This window comes from Polypterus senegalus, chromosome 11, assembly GCF_016835505.1.
Source record: "Polypterus senegalus isolate Bchr_013 chromosome 11, ASM1683550v1, whole genome shotgun sequence".
NCBI classification, from domain to species: Eukaryota; Metazoa; Chordata; class Cladistia; order Polypteriformes; family Polypteridae; genus Polypterus; species Polypterus senegalus.
In genome coordinates this window covers 123,148,043-123,166,723 of record NC_053164.1, presented here as the reverse complement: position 1 = coordinate 123,166,723, position 18,681 = coordinate 123,148,043, and positions in this window count along the sequence as shown.

Below are 18,681 nucleotides of genomic sequence, written 5' to 3'. Positions count from 1 at the left end.
CCCACAGAATCGAGAAAGAGCTGTCAATCCTCTCCTTGTCCGGGCCGGGTAAGGTTTCCTATGTTGAGTCAAATGAAGCGAAAGGCTCCACGTCTGGTGGTGCCCTTCCGTCAATTCCTTTAAGTTTCAGCTTTGTAACCATACTCCCCTGAACCCAAAGACTTGGGAATGACGCCGGATCGCCTGTTGCGGGGCCTGCATTGGTGAATCAGGTGAGACGGTAATGAAACAGAGGCACAGGGCTTATTGGTTTTTAAAGACTGCTTTCTTCATTGGGTTTTAACCAATGCACGGAACGAACCAACACACAATCGTCTGAGAGTGGAACGGGAGGAGAGGAGGACGACATCCACTCCGCTCCCTCCGTCATGCTAGTCTGCTGATTTCTCGTTCAGTATACACCGCCTGCTGAAGTGCCCACCTCAAACTCGTCACTCGAGACATTGTCGTCTTTGTACAGTGCAGATGCACCTGTGAGGCTAGGGTTGCCACCGTCGTTTAAAATACGGAATCGTCCCGTATTTGAGAATGAAATTGCACGTTCCGTGGTCTTGGCCCCCAAGGGATGTGGCCCCCGCTGCAGTATGCGTCCCTTATTTGTTTGTATTAAAAGTGGTAACCCTACCTGTGACTCACGAAGACTTTTCATTGCTCTGTGCGGTTTTGGCTGCCTTTCTACATATAATCCACCAAGACACCCGACCACCGGGGGTGTACAAAGTGCAGGAGCATCTAAGAAGATGCATATTTGTCGGATGCGAATTGCTGTATGTAGCGTGTAAAACAGTTTGCTATGAGCAACAGTTTCTCAATGACATTTCTCCAAAAAAACCCGACTGACAGAAACAAACAGTTACCTGAAGCAGGAATTTCTATAACATTGAAAGAAGTGTTGTTTCCATGAAATACATTTGAAGCGGTAGCCATGGAGGGCAAAAGAATAGTCAACGTGGCTCACAGGTGGGTTTGGACTGCAGCACAGACGAAAGCGAGTGAGTAGGTGTTTGATGAGCTGTTTGATTTGGCGGGCAGTGGTCTGAGGTGCGTTCCTGAGCACGTGGGAGGAGGGGTAGAGTTTGTGGGCGGGGCTTCATTGTTCCTTTCGCATGGTTTTCATGGTGGACGGGTTGGTGTCGAAACCGAAAAGAATAATGAAAAGTCAACGTGGCTTAGACGTGCATGTGGACTCCTTGCACAGACGAAAGGGGCTAACTGGGTGGTCGGTGAGTTTTTGCGTCAGGGCACATGGGTAGGCAGTGTGAATGCGTTGAGAGCGAGGGTAGACCCGGGCCAGTGAAAAAGGAGTGTTGGTGGGCAGGAAAACGTCTTCCGTGTTCCTGCAGGAGCATCTAAGAAGACGCATGTTTGTCGCGGATGCGAATTGCTGTATGTAGTGTGTAAAACAGTTTGCTATGGTGCAAGCGGTCATGCGTTGTAACCGAAAACTCGTAGACTGCTTACTTCATAGTGTTTTAATCTCTGTTGTAAAGGAATGTTTTAAGGATCCCATGGGATACCCCTCGCAAACCATTTCACACGCTGCATATGGCGATTCACCTCCGCGAGAAACATGCCTCTATGAACAGTCAACGTAGCTCGGAGGTGCATGACATGAACATGGCATTAACCTGACCTGCACCGCATGTGGCCTCCACGACAGACGAATATAAATGACGCCACTTTTTCTGTGTCCTCACGGCCGACTTGGTGGGCGTGGCCCTGCGAGTTGTCGTCTTATCCAATGGTTATGGAGTTGGTGGGCGTGGCTCCTTCCTGCGTGCGCCATAGGTGTCTCACTTGTCGGCGGCTTAGTGAATCCACGCCCCTTCCGGCGTGCTTTTCATGGTTGTCTTGCCTTAGTGAATTATATATATAGATTGTTATCAGAGACATGGTTATTGATATCAAAAGCATAGTTATTGTTTTATTCCTGCTTTATTATATTTTTACTGCACTTGTCTCTTATGTGTCCATATCACTGTCAGATTAGTGATTCATCATATCAAGATATCAGGGGTAGATAATTCTTCCAAAAATATTCATTATTTGTTATAGTAGTTTTCACTGCACATCCTATTGAGGGTTGCATTAGCAATCTAATAATGTTACCAAATTTTGATTGGTTATGTTATTTTTTATTAACCACACTTTCTGCTGAAGAGCCCAAATAATTGTACATAGGTACACATAAAATATTCATAAAAATCAAAAATAAAGCAACAATGGACAAAACACAATAACATCATGTGATATGAAAATTGTTTATTATTCCTATAACACTGTCAGATTCTTAGAAAAAGATCATTCAAAACCTGTGCAGCCTTGGCCAACAGGCCCATCCTTGAGCATTCTATAATGCAGAACAGAAATCCAACATTTAGGGAAGTGAAAAAAAAATTGCCCTATTTAATGTGATTTCGGCAAGCATTGCATATTTCTCACAGCGAATATGAACAGATTTTCAAAGTCTAACATTGTATAAACAGAATCCCCACTGAGAAAATACAGAACATTTTGAAAGTTATTTCATTTAAATATTTGAGAAATGTGAGTTACACTCTGCACCCTGTATAAAAATGTAGTTATTGTTGCGGAATAAACATGAGAAGAGCAAGGAGGTATTCCACAAAGGGTGCTTAGCAAGTAAGCCTCTCTTTCATCAAAATGGCGGGTTTAGCTGAGCCTGCTTTGATTCAGCCAAAGCAGATTTGGGAAAGTCATGCTTGGTAACCGAGGCAATGAATCTTTATGTCTTAGCCTGGTCAATAGCAAGCTAAAGATGAAGTTAAGCAGAGTGTTGAAGATTGAAAGTTCATGAATTTCACCATCCATGAGAAGTAAAAGGTGCCAGGTTTTCTTTTGGAATATCTAATACTGCTGAATTATTATTTAAATTAATATTAAATTTTCATTACAAAATGTTAAAATATTATACACTAAACTATTAATTGAAAATAAACAACATTTAAATTATGTCTTTTGCTACCACCTTTTTCGTCAGTGGCAGGATTTTGTTGTATATTTATAGTTGCTGCATTTTTAATTACACCATCATTTAAATTGATCTGATTTTCATTGCAAAGTGTTAAAATATTAAAAACTGCTCCGTTTATTAAAAACAGCAAGAATTAATAATATATCACCCTTAAATTATTATGCCATTCAGCACCATTACTGTTTTTTGTCAGTGAGGGACAAAGGAAAAGGTAAAGTAATAAAAAAAAGTTTTAAAAGCATCAGTTTTAATTTTACCAATTCTTTAACACTAAATTGGGACAAAGATGTTGTTGCATACAATACGAGAGCGTACAGGTGCAGTTTGTCTCAGAAAAGCATTTATTTCCGAACCACCAATCCTGCCAGACACTCATCCTGTCACCCCAAACACTTTACGGCCAATAAGAATACACTGTCGTAAAATAAAATGTACATATTGCAAACATAACATTTCCCCCCAGCCCCACCAACTACAGTGACTCCCAGAGAAACATAACATAACGCTTGAATTTCAGAAGTAATTGAAATTGTACAGAAGTCATTTTTTTGTTTGCTTCTTCCAAAACCCAAATGTCATTCTAAAGTCTGCTTAACTGTGAAAATCAGTAAGAAAATCTTTGAATCTGGCTGGCCGAGTTCTGATGCGTTCAGGTCTGGAGTTGGTTTCAGTCAGAGGCTGCAACACCTCAGGATCCTCAGTCTGCATAGGGAGTGATGATCCTGCAGCTGAATTGAGCCACTCTGCTGTAAAACCTGAAGAGAGACACAGCTCGGCACTGGTGGTGCAGGTACCTTGCGGAGGCGGCTTGCATGCCATTGGGAACCATCAGCAAGACAAAATGTGGCAGGTCCTAGTTGGCTTATTACTTTTAAAGGGAAGACCAAAAAGATTTCAACTTATGTTCTCAATGTGGCCTCCAGACCCTGACCCAATCTGATACAGTTATGTCTGGCATTTTTACCCGCTGTGACCTGTCAAAATGTTGCTTCATTTTATTCTGGCTCTTGGACACATTGTTGTGTGCATATATTGCAGTGGGCAAAGCTGGTTGGGCATGCAGACGATTCAGTAGAAGCTGAAGTTCACGACCAATCATAAGAGCTGCAGGTGAACTGCCTGTTGTTGAGTGCTGTGTAGCTCTGTAGTGAAGAAGTGTCTGGAGAAGTACCATAAGAAATGTGCATCCATCTGCCAAATTTGCTCTAATGCCATTTTTTAAAGTTTTATTTAGATGCTCTACCCATCCCATTGGCCTGAGGGGTGGTAAAATACTGTGCGGTGGTGTTGAATTCCTTTGCTCATCAAAAAGCTTGTAAATTCAGCAGAAGTAAATTGTGGACCATTATCTGTTGAAACAGCCACTGGCAACCCCCAGCGAGCAAAAATGGACTCCAAAAACTCAATCACAGTTATGGTTGTAACTGATCCAACTGAGGCTACTTCTGGCCACTTAGTGTGTAGGTCGTATGCCACAATAAGAAAACAATGATGATGTGGAACGCCATGTAACTCGCTGCAGATGTCTAGCTGTATGGGCTCCAAAGGCTTAACAGGCCACTGAACTGGCTGTAATGGGGGTGTGGGTGGAGGACCCATTTTACCGCTAGCAAGGCAAGCAGGGCATTCCTTGAACAGAGCTTCAATATCAGCATCAATCCCTGGCCACCACACAAGGTTGCAACATCGTTGCTTAACATGAACAACACCCAAATGGCCCTCATATGCCATAGCCACGACACATGCTTGGAGAGAACTTGGAACTACTGTGCAGAGACCACAAGCAACACAGCTTTCATTCCAGCAAGTGAGTTCATCCTTGACACGATGGAATGGTGTCACCTCAGCCGATACTTGAGTAGGCCACCCCTGCCTGATAAAAATACGAAGCTGAGTGAGTACAGGGTCTTGCTCTGAAGCCTGCAGCAGCTCCTGGAGTGACACCGTGGCCTCTAGAGGTGTGTGAAGAAGCTGAACAAGTTCAGGCTAAGCAGAACCAGGGCAGGGAGTCATGGCTGGAGGAGCTGAGAACCGAGACAGTAGGTCAGCCACCACATTGTGGCACCCGGGAGTATACTGGAATTTAAAACTGTAGTGCTGGAGACGCTCTGACCAGCGGTGTAGTCTTAGTGGCCTGTGACCAGAACCAGATATAGAAAGCAGTGCAGTGAGAGCTTGGTGGTCAGTTCTGAGTGTAAAGGCATGGCCATACAGATACATGTGCCACCGTTTACAAGCCCAGATACATGTCAGTGCTTCTCCTCACTGACTGACAGAGTATTTCTGTTCATCTGGGTTAAGAGCTCAAGAAGCAAATGCCACAGGTTTCTCAGTCCCCTCCTGAAGCTGAGACAGTACAGCCCCAAGAGCAGCACCAGATGCATCACAAGTGACTAAGGTGGGACTATTCAGGTCAAAGTGTGCCAGCACAGGCGATGAAACAAGCTGAGCCTTTAGTAACTGAAACACCTCTGTGCAGGCTGGAGTCCATGCCCAGGGAGTATCTTTCTTCAAAAGTTAACGAAAGGGTGCATTAGTGGAGTATTGCGGCAGAAAATGTAGATAGTATGCAGTCATACCCAAAAATAAATCAAACTGTGCTACTGATGTGGGCTCTGGAATTCTCTGAATTGCCTTTGTGTTAGACTGGAGTGGGGTTAAACCATCTGCAGACAGTCGGAAACCCACAAATTCAATTGAAGATGCAGAAAAACACACATTTATCACCATTAAGAGTGAGATTATGCCTGACCAGAGCTGAAAACACTCTTTTGAGACGCTCATCATGGGTTAGAGTTTGTGGGACCATGCACAATTATGTCATGAAGATAAATGACAACCCCTGGAATTCCTGCCAAGATGGTTATCTTCTGAAAGCAGCTCGGGCCTGAACTGAGTCCAAATGGCATTCTAGTATATCAGAAAACCCCAATGTGAGTGACAAATGCAGTCAGGTCTCGACTGCTGGGGTGGAGTGGCACCTGCAGATATCCTTGACGGAGATCTAACTTTGTAAAGAAACAAGATCTATAAAATTGTGTAGTTAGCTCCTCTGATGTTGGCAGAAGGTATTTGTCAGGAATGACTGCCTTGTTTACTGCTCTTAGATAGACACAGATTCGTAGTTCCCCTGACTTTTTTTTTTGCAACAACCAAATTGGAAATCCATGGGGCAGCATTAATAGGTTCTATAATTCCTGCCTCTAGGAAGCGTTGCAATTAAGCAGATACCCCGTCACGAAAAGCCAGTGGGATGCGGTGTGGTGGCTGGATGACAGGAGGCACAGTGGGATCTAGCAAAGGCTAGTGATGAAAGGCAGAGAGACAGCCAAGTCCATCAAAAAGCGATGGCCACTTCTGTTGCCAAGGGGAGCAGACATTAAGAATTACAGATCCACTAGTCTCAACAAAGGTAAAACCAAGGCTGTTAAAAAGATCCAGGCCTAAGAGGTTAGCAACATGGCAGGAGACATGGAATGTGAATGAGGAAGGAACTTAGAACCATAGCGTACTGACAGCTCAACTGAACCCACAATGTCTATCTATAGAGCTGGCATAGCCACAAAGAGTGGTGACTGGAGCAGATAGCTGGAGATCTGGGAAAAAATGCTTCTTAGTCTTTAGATTTAACAGTGACACTGTTTCCCCAGTATCTAGCAAAAGCGGAAGGCATACTGTACGTTGTCTAGTTCTACTGTGCAGGTTTAAAAAGATGTATGCCTAGATGTCACATTATGACAAACTTTGACAATGCCGGAGCGGAACGGCAAACTTTCGCGACGTGATTGACTTTATTGTAGCGCTGGCATATCTGACCCCTGGCAGGGCAGCTCTGCGCTCTCGTGGAGTGTGATTTAGCGCCACAATTTCCGCAGAAACGTTGGGGTCTTGGAGGAAGCTGGGTCGAGTAAGCTGCACGCTGGGGTCCTCGTTGCATTTGTCCGATTCTTCTGTGCATTGCAGCGCTTGAGCCGCGTCTCCTGTCACTGTTGAGGAAGCAGATGTGTCGAGTTTGGTGGCGAACTCCGTGGCAGACTCGATCTGAAATGCAATGTGGATTGCCCGTGATAGACTTAAATCATCTGATTCTAGCAAGAGCTTTTCGCGGACTTTTGGATTGTTAGTGGGCTCAGCCAATTGATCCCTAATAAATTCATCTTGTTACCTTTCCTGCCTGTCTCCGGATCGTGGTCGGGGTGACGCAGGGGAGCTTCTCCTTCTTCGTGTCCAGTGGTGTGAAGCTCCAGGGCCAGAGGAACGTGCTCTGGGGTAAACCCCTGTCCCTGAGTTCCCTTGTCCTAATTTACAGCAGGGAGTGACACACAAGGCTTGACTGCTCAATGGCTGATTTTATTGTATTTTTCTTTTTAATGTGCTTGTTTCAGCTTAACAGATACCAAAACTGGAGAGTCCCACCACACCATAAACATAAAAGCCAACCACACCTTAACTACCTCTATATTCAAAACTCCACCCCTCAAACACCGACAACTCCACCCACATCCCACATTCAGTATGATCGGGATGTCAGGCTGCTATTTTAAGCTTTGACCCCAACAAACTTGCATGTCTTCGAGCTTGCATTAACTGGCTAAACCCCTTAAGTTGGCCACGTATTGGTGAACCAATTCGCCTGCCTATAGGATTCGGCGGAGACTAACACTTTGCGAGCAGGAGAAGTGCGTCTCCAGGAGAGTCACAGCAGCTGTGTATGTGGCTGCATTCCCCAAAGTCTTAAACACTTACTGTCCCTCAGTTCCCAGACAGTGTAGGATCAATGCTCATTTGCACGCATCACTTACATTTTGCAAATCAAGAGCCAGGAGGTAAGTTTCAAAAGACAGTGAGACCAAGGCACTAGAGGCTCTCCAGGCAGGAAAAGAAAGAGGAAAGGTGGTGGAAGTGAAAATTCATCCATCCTGGTCGCCAGAATGTCGCATACAATACGAGAGGGTACAGGTGCAGTTTGTCTCAGAAAGGCGTTTATTTCCAAACCACCAATCCCGCCAGACACTCACCCTCTCACCACAAACACTTTAGGACTAACAAGAACACACTTTCGTAAAATGTACATATTGCAAACATAACAGACGTTTATAGTATTACACAAGAAAAATGCCATACTTCATGACTTTCTTGGATCAACCCTAGGGTGATGCTGTCCTTATATACTACAAAGATCATATAATCCACCAGTCACAATAATGAATAGAAAGAGAGCCCCTTCTCATTTTTGATATGTCATGACAGTATTGTACACCTCAATAATTTAATGGACTTGATCTCTTTATTATATTTATAAAATTCCATATTGTTTTTCTGTTTTTTTTTCACAAGTAAGACATTAAAAATACAAAATGCTTTGTAATTAAGGATATGCCAATGAAATAGAAATGCTCATTATAAAAATGGTCAAGTCTGATTATGATGATTTTAACACAGATGGTTACCTGCGGTGAGCTGGCACGGTGCCCGGGGTTTGTTTCCTGCCTTGCGCCCTGTGTTGGCTGGGACTGGCTCCAGAAGACCCCCCATGACCCTGTAGTTAGGATATAGCGGGTTGGATAATGGATGGATGGATGGATGTTTGTGCTTACATTCAATGCATAAAGAATGAAATGTGGTAAGTGAGTCTATGTCAAATACATTCATCCAAAACTGTATCAGTGACACTAGCTAATGCTATTTAGGCTTCCTAAACATCATATGCTCAATTGAATGCACTCTTGAAACGATCACGATAGGATGCGTGGACCCCACTTCATGAAACGAGTGTGGTTAGGGTTGAGGAAAAATATTGCACATCTCTGTCGATTGCTTTGGTGGTTGGCAGTACTTGAAACGCCCACTCATGACCCACAATTGGGCAATGCACAACCCAAAAGTGGGTTGCAAGAAACTGTTTTCAATGACACTGACTAATCACATTGTTCAATTGGTTGTTATGTTGATGACAGACTCATTCATTGGGAGTGACATTAGAGCATTGCACCAGTGGCAGAACCTGCAGCTTTCTTTTTGGTTTGCTAAATATTCAGTATTTCTTTGTATATACTGTATGTACTAATCTAGTAATTCTGAAGTAATTTAGCGTTCTTATTAATTGCTGAAAAATGCGATTCATATTGCCACTGTGAGCATTGCCCCGGACACAGACAGGCAGACACACTCATGTCACCCAGCACCCGTTTATTTTTCATTATTTTCACACTTCAGTACTAACAAGCCCCATAATACCCCTCAGTCCGGCCAATTCAATGCCTTCTCTCTCTCTCTCTCTTCTCTTCTTCAGGCCACCTCTTGCCTCCTCCAGAGACCTTGTCCAATCTTCCACCCGATTCTTGTTCCCTCTGAAGGGAGGCAGCCCCTTTAAATAAGCACCTGGTTGTGCTCCAGGTGTGTTCCTGGCAATCTCCCACCAACACGCCCCAGTGTGGCGGAAGTGCCGGCTGTCTCCCCGGAAGCACTCTGGGTGTCCCTGTTCCTCTTCCCCCCAGCACTTCCTGGTGTGGCAGAAGTGCTGAGGTCCAGGGTCTTCCAGGTATTGGGGTCCCCCTGGCGGTAACCACGGGTCCCTACAGGGTCGAGCTTCCCAGCTCTTTACCCACGGCCCCCAGGGGCGGTCGCCCCCTCGAGGTCTGGAGGAGGCACAAGCCCTTCTCCGGTCTTTTTGGGCATCCCGGCTGGGTACCACCTCCATCCGGGTACCACACCACATAATACTTTCTTGATTAAAGCCAACATATGACATTCACAAACCAGTACTTCTACAATCAAACTGGGCAATTCAAAATAAACTTTTATTTTTAAATATGAATAATCACATTAATATTTAATTAAAGCACAAATTTATAACTGTAATGCATTTTCACACTGGTCAGTTATGGATTGGCACTCAGCCTCTCTCACTTTCTTTATAGCAGAGGTATTTATGCTTTTTTGTGTTATTATAGATTATCTTTTATTTCTTGATTGCTGCTGAAAAGACCACCATTGTCTCCATTACATGTTCTTGTATTTTATGACAATTAAAATGCTAAACTTTTTCAAGCTGTCCCATAATACAACATGCATCCCATCAATTTTATGCTTAAAGTCACAGGTACTCAATCTTCAGGTATTGCACTCTCCACTTTGGTTTCCAAACTATGATCGAAGTTATTGACAATCGGTTGTATTGGCTGCTTAAACCATACAAGTGTGTGCATAATCATGGATTGCCTAAGACTGCTTTCAGTTGGTGCACATGGAACCAACTGAGCTTTGAATGGAAAATGAGGCTTATTCAACTGTGGTTTACTGAACTAAGTTTCGATTTCATTAGTACACTTTTGAAATAAGGTTTACACATTATTTATTAGACATGTGGTGGCAAAAAAAAAACTTTACTCTGTGATATTTTATATTGTTGGTCATTTTGTTATTAGACTAAGTTTAACTGCTTTATTGATTGTAATCTATGATCAAATATTTATTAGTTGTTATATCTGTTCACTTCTGACAATCAACTTTTTGTCCTAATACACTTGAGGAAAAAAACAGGCCCTACCCTAATATTACTCGATTACATTTACCTCTTTTGTAAGTCACTTTGGATAAAAGCTTCAGTAAAGCAAATACATGTAAACGTGGATAGCACAAGTCAGCAAAAAGCAGAACATCTGTTTTGGTGTTTTTTGGATTAATATTTTGCTCTATTTAACAGAAAGATGGTTAAATGTTTTCCTCAAGATTTCTCAAATACAGGACACAGTTCAGATGTCTTTCAAAAATGGCAAATTGTTTATCTCCTGATGCAACTAAATATTTATGCAAGTCTCTCATGAGGAAAGGCCATGTTGGATTTTTTATAGTCCCAGTTTGGATTCATCTGTCCATAGGACATTCCACTAGAAAGTTTAAGAATCAGCCTGTAATGTTCTAGGCATGCATACATGCAGCATAGACTTTCATTTCCACCTTGGGGTTTGAAGGCTACAGCCCTTTAAGTGTCACTCCGGTTGATTGTTTGTGGTGCAATTTAATGGGTGCATGAAGTTGCATATCTCAATATTTTGGAGTAGTCCTCAACAGTACCATGAATCAAATCCATTACTTATGTGTGATACAATATAGCACTTTGTCCACTGAACAAGAACTGGAAATTTATGACTTTCCATTTAAGTTTCTGCCTTCACTTTTGAGTATTTCATGTTGAAGTTCTTTTTAATACTGTTCTTTTCTTGTATTGTATGATAAAATAGAAGGTTAATGGATCTTCATTTTATGTGATTTTCTATAACATTATATTGCTGACATTTTTGTATCACTGGTGCTGGTAATGCAGTTGAAATCAACAACAACAACAACATCCATCCATCCATTATCCAACCTGCTATATCCTAACTACAGGGTCACGGGGTTCTGCTGGAGCCAATCCCAGCCAACACAGGGCACAAGGCAGGAAACAAACCCCGGGCAGGATGCCAACCCACCACAGGGCACGCACACACACACACACACACCAAGCACACACTAGGGACAATTTAGGATCGCCAATGCACCTAACCTGCATGTCTTTGGACTGTGGGAGAAATCAACATCTTAATTAGAAAAAGAAATTTATCCCCTAAACAGGACAAGTCTTATAAAACCTTTTGGTCAGTAATCAGGCGGGAGAAAAGCCATTCATTGTGTCATTTATTACTCTTCAGCTAATGCTTGAACAGGGAGCATTCTTCTACAGCATGATCAAAATGGTCACAGAAACAAAGAATAGAGGTTAATTTTATAAGTTATTGAATTTACACACAGTGTCAATCAATGCATACATTTCATACTCTGATTGTTTAAAAGACACGAGGTGTTTAGCACAGAACACAACCAGCCTAAATAAAAGTCTTTCTCCATTATACCCTTGTTCTTCAATATCTCAGTTTAGAGATTACCTTTGAAATTTCCGCGCATGTGACGACTGTCCAGTTTTATTGTTTATAGGGTATCTGCTGATCTCTTAATCATACATTTGAGGCATTACATCATCCTGCTCCTGGTACATTCTTGTCTTTGTTGTTTAGTAGACCTTTATCTGGTTTCCTGATATGCCCAAACAGGTTTCTGACATTTATTAACACTTTTATTCTTCTACTAGATTTACTTGTGTTTTGCTAGCAGAGAAACTGGAAAGTGAATATTCCTTAACCAGTATTCAAGAACGCACAATAAGACCCCATAAGTTTTTAATTGTATCCATAGCCTCAGACAACCTAGAAGTGCATGGCTCTGACATTCATCCTATCACATAAATGACTCACGCGTCAAACACCTCCGCTCATTCATTTGTAGCAACAGTACAAAAAAATGTTGACACCCGTTAATCAACATGGTAATAATGTAAAATTTCCTAATAACCCAAAACAAAATTTGTTGAAATTTGAATACATTTGGTTATTAAGTTAGTTGAATTGTGTTCCCAAATTTAAATCCCACAAAGCCTGGATGAAAATGATTATTAAAGAATTTCTGCTTAGGCTATTAGAGCTGGTGACTGTATGCTGCGCATGTAAAAATACTGTGAACGGCGGCAAGGAACAGAGATAAATGTTTGGGGTACCAATCACCCTGGCAAAACCCATTTAATTGAAACATAAACAATCACAAATAAGGCAAAAGTGAGGTGTGTGCGGCACAATAGGAAGGACACAAACTCTGTGTCTTTCATTCTGCTAGTCGTACTGTACTCAGGTCCTGCTTGGTTCTGAGACATCACCTTTCTGGATCGTTGGTTTTTTATATGGTAAAATGATCAGAAGGGGTGGGGCTTGTTCTGGGCATCACAGCCAGATATGCGGGCCCTCACTGGACATCTTCTTCAGGTTGTGGAGAAAAAAGAAGATACTGTTAGTGATAGTGCCCTTCTCACCCCGGAGTGGTAGTGCTTACCTCAGTTGAACTTGTCAAGGGACCCCCAGATGTACATTTATGATAATTTGCTATTATGCTCACCTGAGGTACAAGGGTAAACAGTTAATTGATTATAATTTTGAAGTGACGCTAGGAAGCAAGCATTTTATTTCAGAAAAGTTTATTATGAAACTGTACCGAAAAGGAGCACTTCTCCAGACACCTGTTCCTAACAATGTCAGTCAGTCATTTTCCAACCCGCTATATCCTAACACACGGTCACGGTGGTCTGCTGGAGCCAATTCCAGCCAGCACAGAGCGCAAGGCAGGAACAAATCCCGGGCAGGGTGCCAGCCCACTTGCAGGGCACACGCACACACCCACAATTTCAGGATCGCCAATGCATCTAGCCTGTGGGAGGACACTGAAGCACCCGGAGGAAACCCACGCAGACATGGGGAGAACAAGCAAACATCATGCAGGGAGGACCCGGAAAGTGAACCCGGGTCTCCTAACTGCAAGGCAACAGCGCTACAACTGTGCTACCATGCTGCCCTCCTGACAATGTCCACTTACTATTACAAGAAATTGATTGCCAGTAAGCTAAGAATGTTTGGATTCATTCAACATTCTAAATAAAATGTTCTCCGCAGGTGCTTGTGTGATGCGCACAAGACAAAGACTTCAAGCTTTAGTGCTTAATGTAAACAGTGGGCAGTTCCAGTAGTTTAGTAATCATGGAATGATCTGAGTGAATATTGTACTGGTAGTATAGAGCAAACTTAGAAACTATTGCATTTTTTCTGGGTTACATGTCTTTCCACCTTCTTTGGATTAGCAACAGTGTAAACAATCCCAAAAGGAAAAGACAGGGAACTCAGATTGCTTCAAAATGTGTTCTTCTCTCTTTGCAAGATTGGACTGGCAATTTCACAAGCAAAACACACTCATGGCAAAACCTGGAAATCAAGAGGAGACCAGCCTGCCCAATGATGATGGTCTTCCAGTCATATAGTTCTGTGTAAGAATAGGAAGATACAGTAGATTCAATACAATGCAGGTGTTTGGATTGAGGCATCACTGTCAGATTACTCCAGGATGGAGACCTAATCTGAAACGTATGCTTAGCCTAATGAATTTACATTGAAAACTTTAACAGAATATAAAAACTTTTAAAGGGATTAGAGAATCCCTCTCTGGTAGCAGGGAAACATTTGTCTATAGGATACCTTAGCTATTTGCAGAAGTGTAATTGGAAGTACCTTTATTTAATAAATTAAGATCTCATAAAACTGGGGTGGAAGCTTTTTTTTGGAGTTTTATGAAGCTTAAATATCAAATCACAATAAATGCAAAATGCAACTTTCAGAAGGCTCACATGATACCAATTCTCATGAAGCGTTCTCTCAGTTTATGTCTGTACTTTTCAGAATTACTGGCCACTCCCTTCTGCCATTTCTGTTAAAGGCATTGGAATCAAAAGTACACAACTGTCCTCTTTTATTTTGGATGATAAGCTCAAATGTCCTCTTGTCGGGTTTCTGAAAAATCCATTTGTAAGAAGCTGCCAAACTCAGTTTAAAAAAAGTTTTCTCAGGCTCAGTTCCTCTTAAAGTAGATACACACTCATTTTGTTTTAAACAACCATTTCTCTGGTTTTGAAATAGCTAACCACCCTTGCCAATCACTTCTCTCCTTATAACTGGAATGGAAAACTCTGTAATGGACCAGCTTAAGTCCTAAACTTTTAACCAGTCCTTCTGGATATCTGGTTAAACCTCCTGTCTTATTCTTTAAAATCCATCACTGGCATGCACATCTTCCTCAAGGGTTGGTGCTGTGTTCTTCTCTTTCTTTTTCTCTTTCTTCATTAGTTACTTTATGTAGGTGGTCTGATTTTTATTCATAGATTTTCCTACTATTTGTACCCGATAATGCAGATTTTTCTTTCATTTCCATTTTACATCCCAGAAATGTCACCCTACATCTCCTCATGGATGAACAAATAAAGTTAACCCCAAATGCATCCTACTTCCTCAGCACAGATAGTTTCTTAAGTACTGTCCTTCATGCAGTAATTAAAAAACCTGGCGTCGACTATGATCAACAGTCTGGGTGTGATCATGGATGGAGTCCATGAATTAATCCTTTTTATTATGTTAAAACATTTCCTCAGTGACCCAGTATTTTTATTTCTTTTGCAAAATATTCTCAATACGTGACTATACCTCACCTCTTTTGAAACACAACCAATTATTCAGGCTCATTTTATTTTTTCAACTGGTCAATTGCAACCTTCTCTTGGGAAGGCTTCCAGAAAATCAAACCATTCCAGCTCTTCCAAAATGCAGCTATAGTGATTCTGGAGTTTTTTTTTCCTTTATAAATTAATCTGTGTTCAGTTCTGCTGCCCTTAGAGTTTTAAATGTTATGTTGGCAATGCCATTTTCACCTTGTGGTTTGGTGTTGTGTTAATCTTGATGGCTACAGAATTATTATGTATGGTGTCATGGCGAAAATCAGTTTGTTTTTCTTATGTCAGATGCTGCCCAACGTGCTATCTTACTTTCTCCAAAACTCTCTCTTTGGTGTCAACAATAGATAAACGTTCCTTTCAAGAAGGTTAGCTTTAAGAATTTTTGTAATTAAGGTTGTTTCTGACTTCAACTTTTGTAATGTCTCTCTGGCTTTGATATGTTTTGGTCCTGGTTTGCTTTAATGGTATTTGACCCTGGCCTTTTCTCTGACTATGGTTCTTGCATTGGAATTTGATTTCTGCTAACTACTTTTCAGACTTCTCTTTACTTTTTAACTTTTAACCCATCCCAGACTCCTCTTCCATGTCTAGCTTCTGGTTTGTTCCTTTTCTGATCACTGTATTGTCTGGAAAGAATATTGTAACAGAAGTTACCCCATTGGTGTACTTTGTTTCTCATTTTACTCACAATACTTCTCTACCTTGCTCTGTTCACTTACAACAAAATTCTAATTAAAAACTTGTCTTGATCTAAAAGTTTTTCCATGGCTTTGCATGTAAATACATAAAATTTCATTTGAACATCTTCTGTTTTATTTAAAACATTCATATGTTTATTGTCTGGCTGTACTCTGTACTTTTTTTTGCCGTTTTTGGTTAACTCCACTTTGGCTTTTATATTGGAAATTCACAGTAACTACTGCTCACCCGTAAAAGTGCCAATGCCCACCTTAAGATTTAGTTTTGGCAGTAGGTCCATTTCTAAGGCAGATCACCTCTGGTCACCCACAGATTGAATAAGCATACATTTTATTTTATTAATTCTATTTTTAACAGACTTTCCCTCCTACGTCCACCTTCGTCAATGACCACTCTCCCCATAGCATCCCTAACATGTCAACTGAAATAGCCAGTGACGAATCCACCTCTGTCCAATAGTATGATTTGTCTATAAATGAAGACCAGGTAAGGAGACAACTGTGGAGGCTACACACAAATGAAGCTGCAGGACCAGATGGAGTCAGTCCCTGAGTTCTTAAGGCCTATGCTGGTAAATTTTGTGGTGTCATGTGTCACCTGTTCAGTCTGTCCCTAAGGTTCCAGAAAGTGCCACTGCTGTGGAGAACATCCTGCATTGTTCCTGTTCCAAAGAAGGCAGATGCCTCTTCACCTAATGACTACAACAACAACAACAACATTTATTTATATAGCACATTTTCATACAAACAGTAGCTCAAAGTGCTTTACATATTAAAGAATAGAAAAATGAAAGACACAATTATAAAACAAAATAAATCAACATTAATTAACATCGAATAAGAGTAAGGTTCAATGGCCAGGGGGGACAGAAAAAACAAAAAAACTCCAGACGGCTGGAGAAAAAATAAAATCTGTAGGGATTCCAGACCATGAGACCACCCTACACACCAATGGCACTTGCGTCTCACATCATGTAGACATTTGAGAGAGTGGTTCAGCACTACATGAGCCATCTTGTAGTAGACCACCTACACCCACTGCAGTTTGCCTATCAGACAAAGACTGGAGTTGAGAATGCAGTTACCTATTTGCTCTACAAGGTTTATTCTCATCTGAACAAAGCTGGCAGTACTGTGAGGATTATGTTTTTTGATTTCTCCAGTCCATTCAATACCATCCAGCCATCCCTGTTAAGAGGTAAACCCAGAGATATGTGAGTGGATGAGCCCATGATGTCTTGGGTAATGGGCTATCTATTGGGCAGACTGTAGTTTGTCAAACTCAAGGACTGCATTTCTGATACAGATGTGAACAACACTGGATCACCACAAGGAGCTTCCTGTTTCCTTTTTCTTCACTCCATACATTTCAGACTATAAATATAACACCAGCTCAAGTCACTTGAAGAATTTCTTAGAAGACTCTGCACTTATGGGGCGTATTGATAAGGGGGATGAGACAGAGTATAAGAGTCGGGTGGAGTTCTTTGTTTCTACATCTTAGCATCAGCAAAACCAAGAACCTGATTATTGATTTTCACTGCAGCAAAGAGCCTCTATGTCCAGTCACTATTCAGACAGTGAATGTTGAAGTGGCACATCCTACAAGTACTTGAGAGGTCTACGTTAATGACAGGCTGGAGTGGTGTCATAACATAAAGGAGCTACATAAGAAAGGAGACTGCATTCCTTTAATGTGAGCAGTTACATCCTTCACATCTTCTATAACTCTGTGATGGCCAATCTTCTACCTTGTGATGTGCTGGGCTGGAAAAATCACTTCAAGAGATGCCCACTGAATTCCATTATGAACAATACTGCTCATTCTCTCGCTGGCACAGTAACACTGAGGACTTTCAGCCAACAGATTATTCAGCAGATGTGTGTCAAGCAACACTACTGGGGCTCCTTTATACCAAAATCAGATGTTTTCTTTCCTTTCCTTTTAATTTTCCTTCCTTTAAGTCATTCTAGGGTGTGTTCAGGCCATATAGTGTGTGTGGTTATATATTTATTTTTCTATCATTTAATTCATTTATTTAAAGAGCTTCTGTAAAAAGTCAAATTTCCACATGGGGAAAAATACATTTCCATTTTATTGATATACATTATTTAAACCAATCTCCCAACATGTAGCCATTAACTAATTTGTGGTAGAATATCAAGTGGCATCTGAATTTCCAACTTCTCTAACAGAGAACCCTGTAACAAAAATGTAAAATAGCAGGTCCATAAAAAGGAGAATTGTCAACAACGGTTATTTCACTTTTTTTGTGAATACTGATACTGTAGCCCTTCTGTATAATTTGATTATGTGTCTCTAGTCAAGTTAACTGTTCTGGCAGTATTGCATGTTACTCTTGCTTCTTATAATTTGTTTTATTTCTTTTTTATTGGTGTGCTACTTTAAGCTGAACAATATGCATGGTGTTTTAACTCCTTCTGCTATGAATTGTGCTTAACTTGCTAAATTGGATAAAATACACAAACAACGTGTTTTCCAAATCTGCCACAATCTCAGTGTTTTCATAAAAAATACTTTTCCATCTGCAATTGACACTGACTATTTGCTAGAAAATAAATATAGCAATTGTAATGAAATTTGAAGTTAATAAGAAAATTTACTACAGTTCTAAATTCAAGTGTGACTTCAGTTTCAATATTATTCAATTTGGAGCACACAATATTTAGCATTTCTGCTAATGGGAGCTGAAGTGGTGCCCGGCACCTATTTCCTTTAATCCATGTTATCTCATCTACTGACTCTACAATTGCAAACAAAAAATCTATTTTGTGTAGGACGAGAGAGACAGTATTTAATTGTTAATTGTTTTGTCCCAACATCCAAC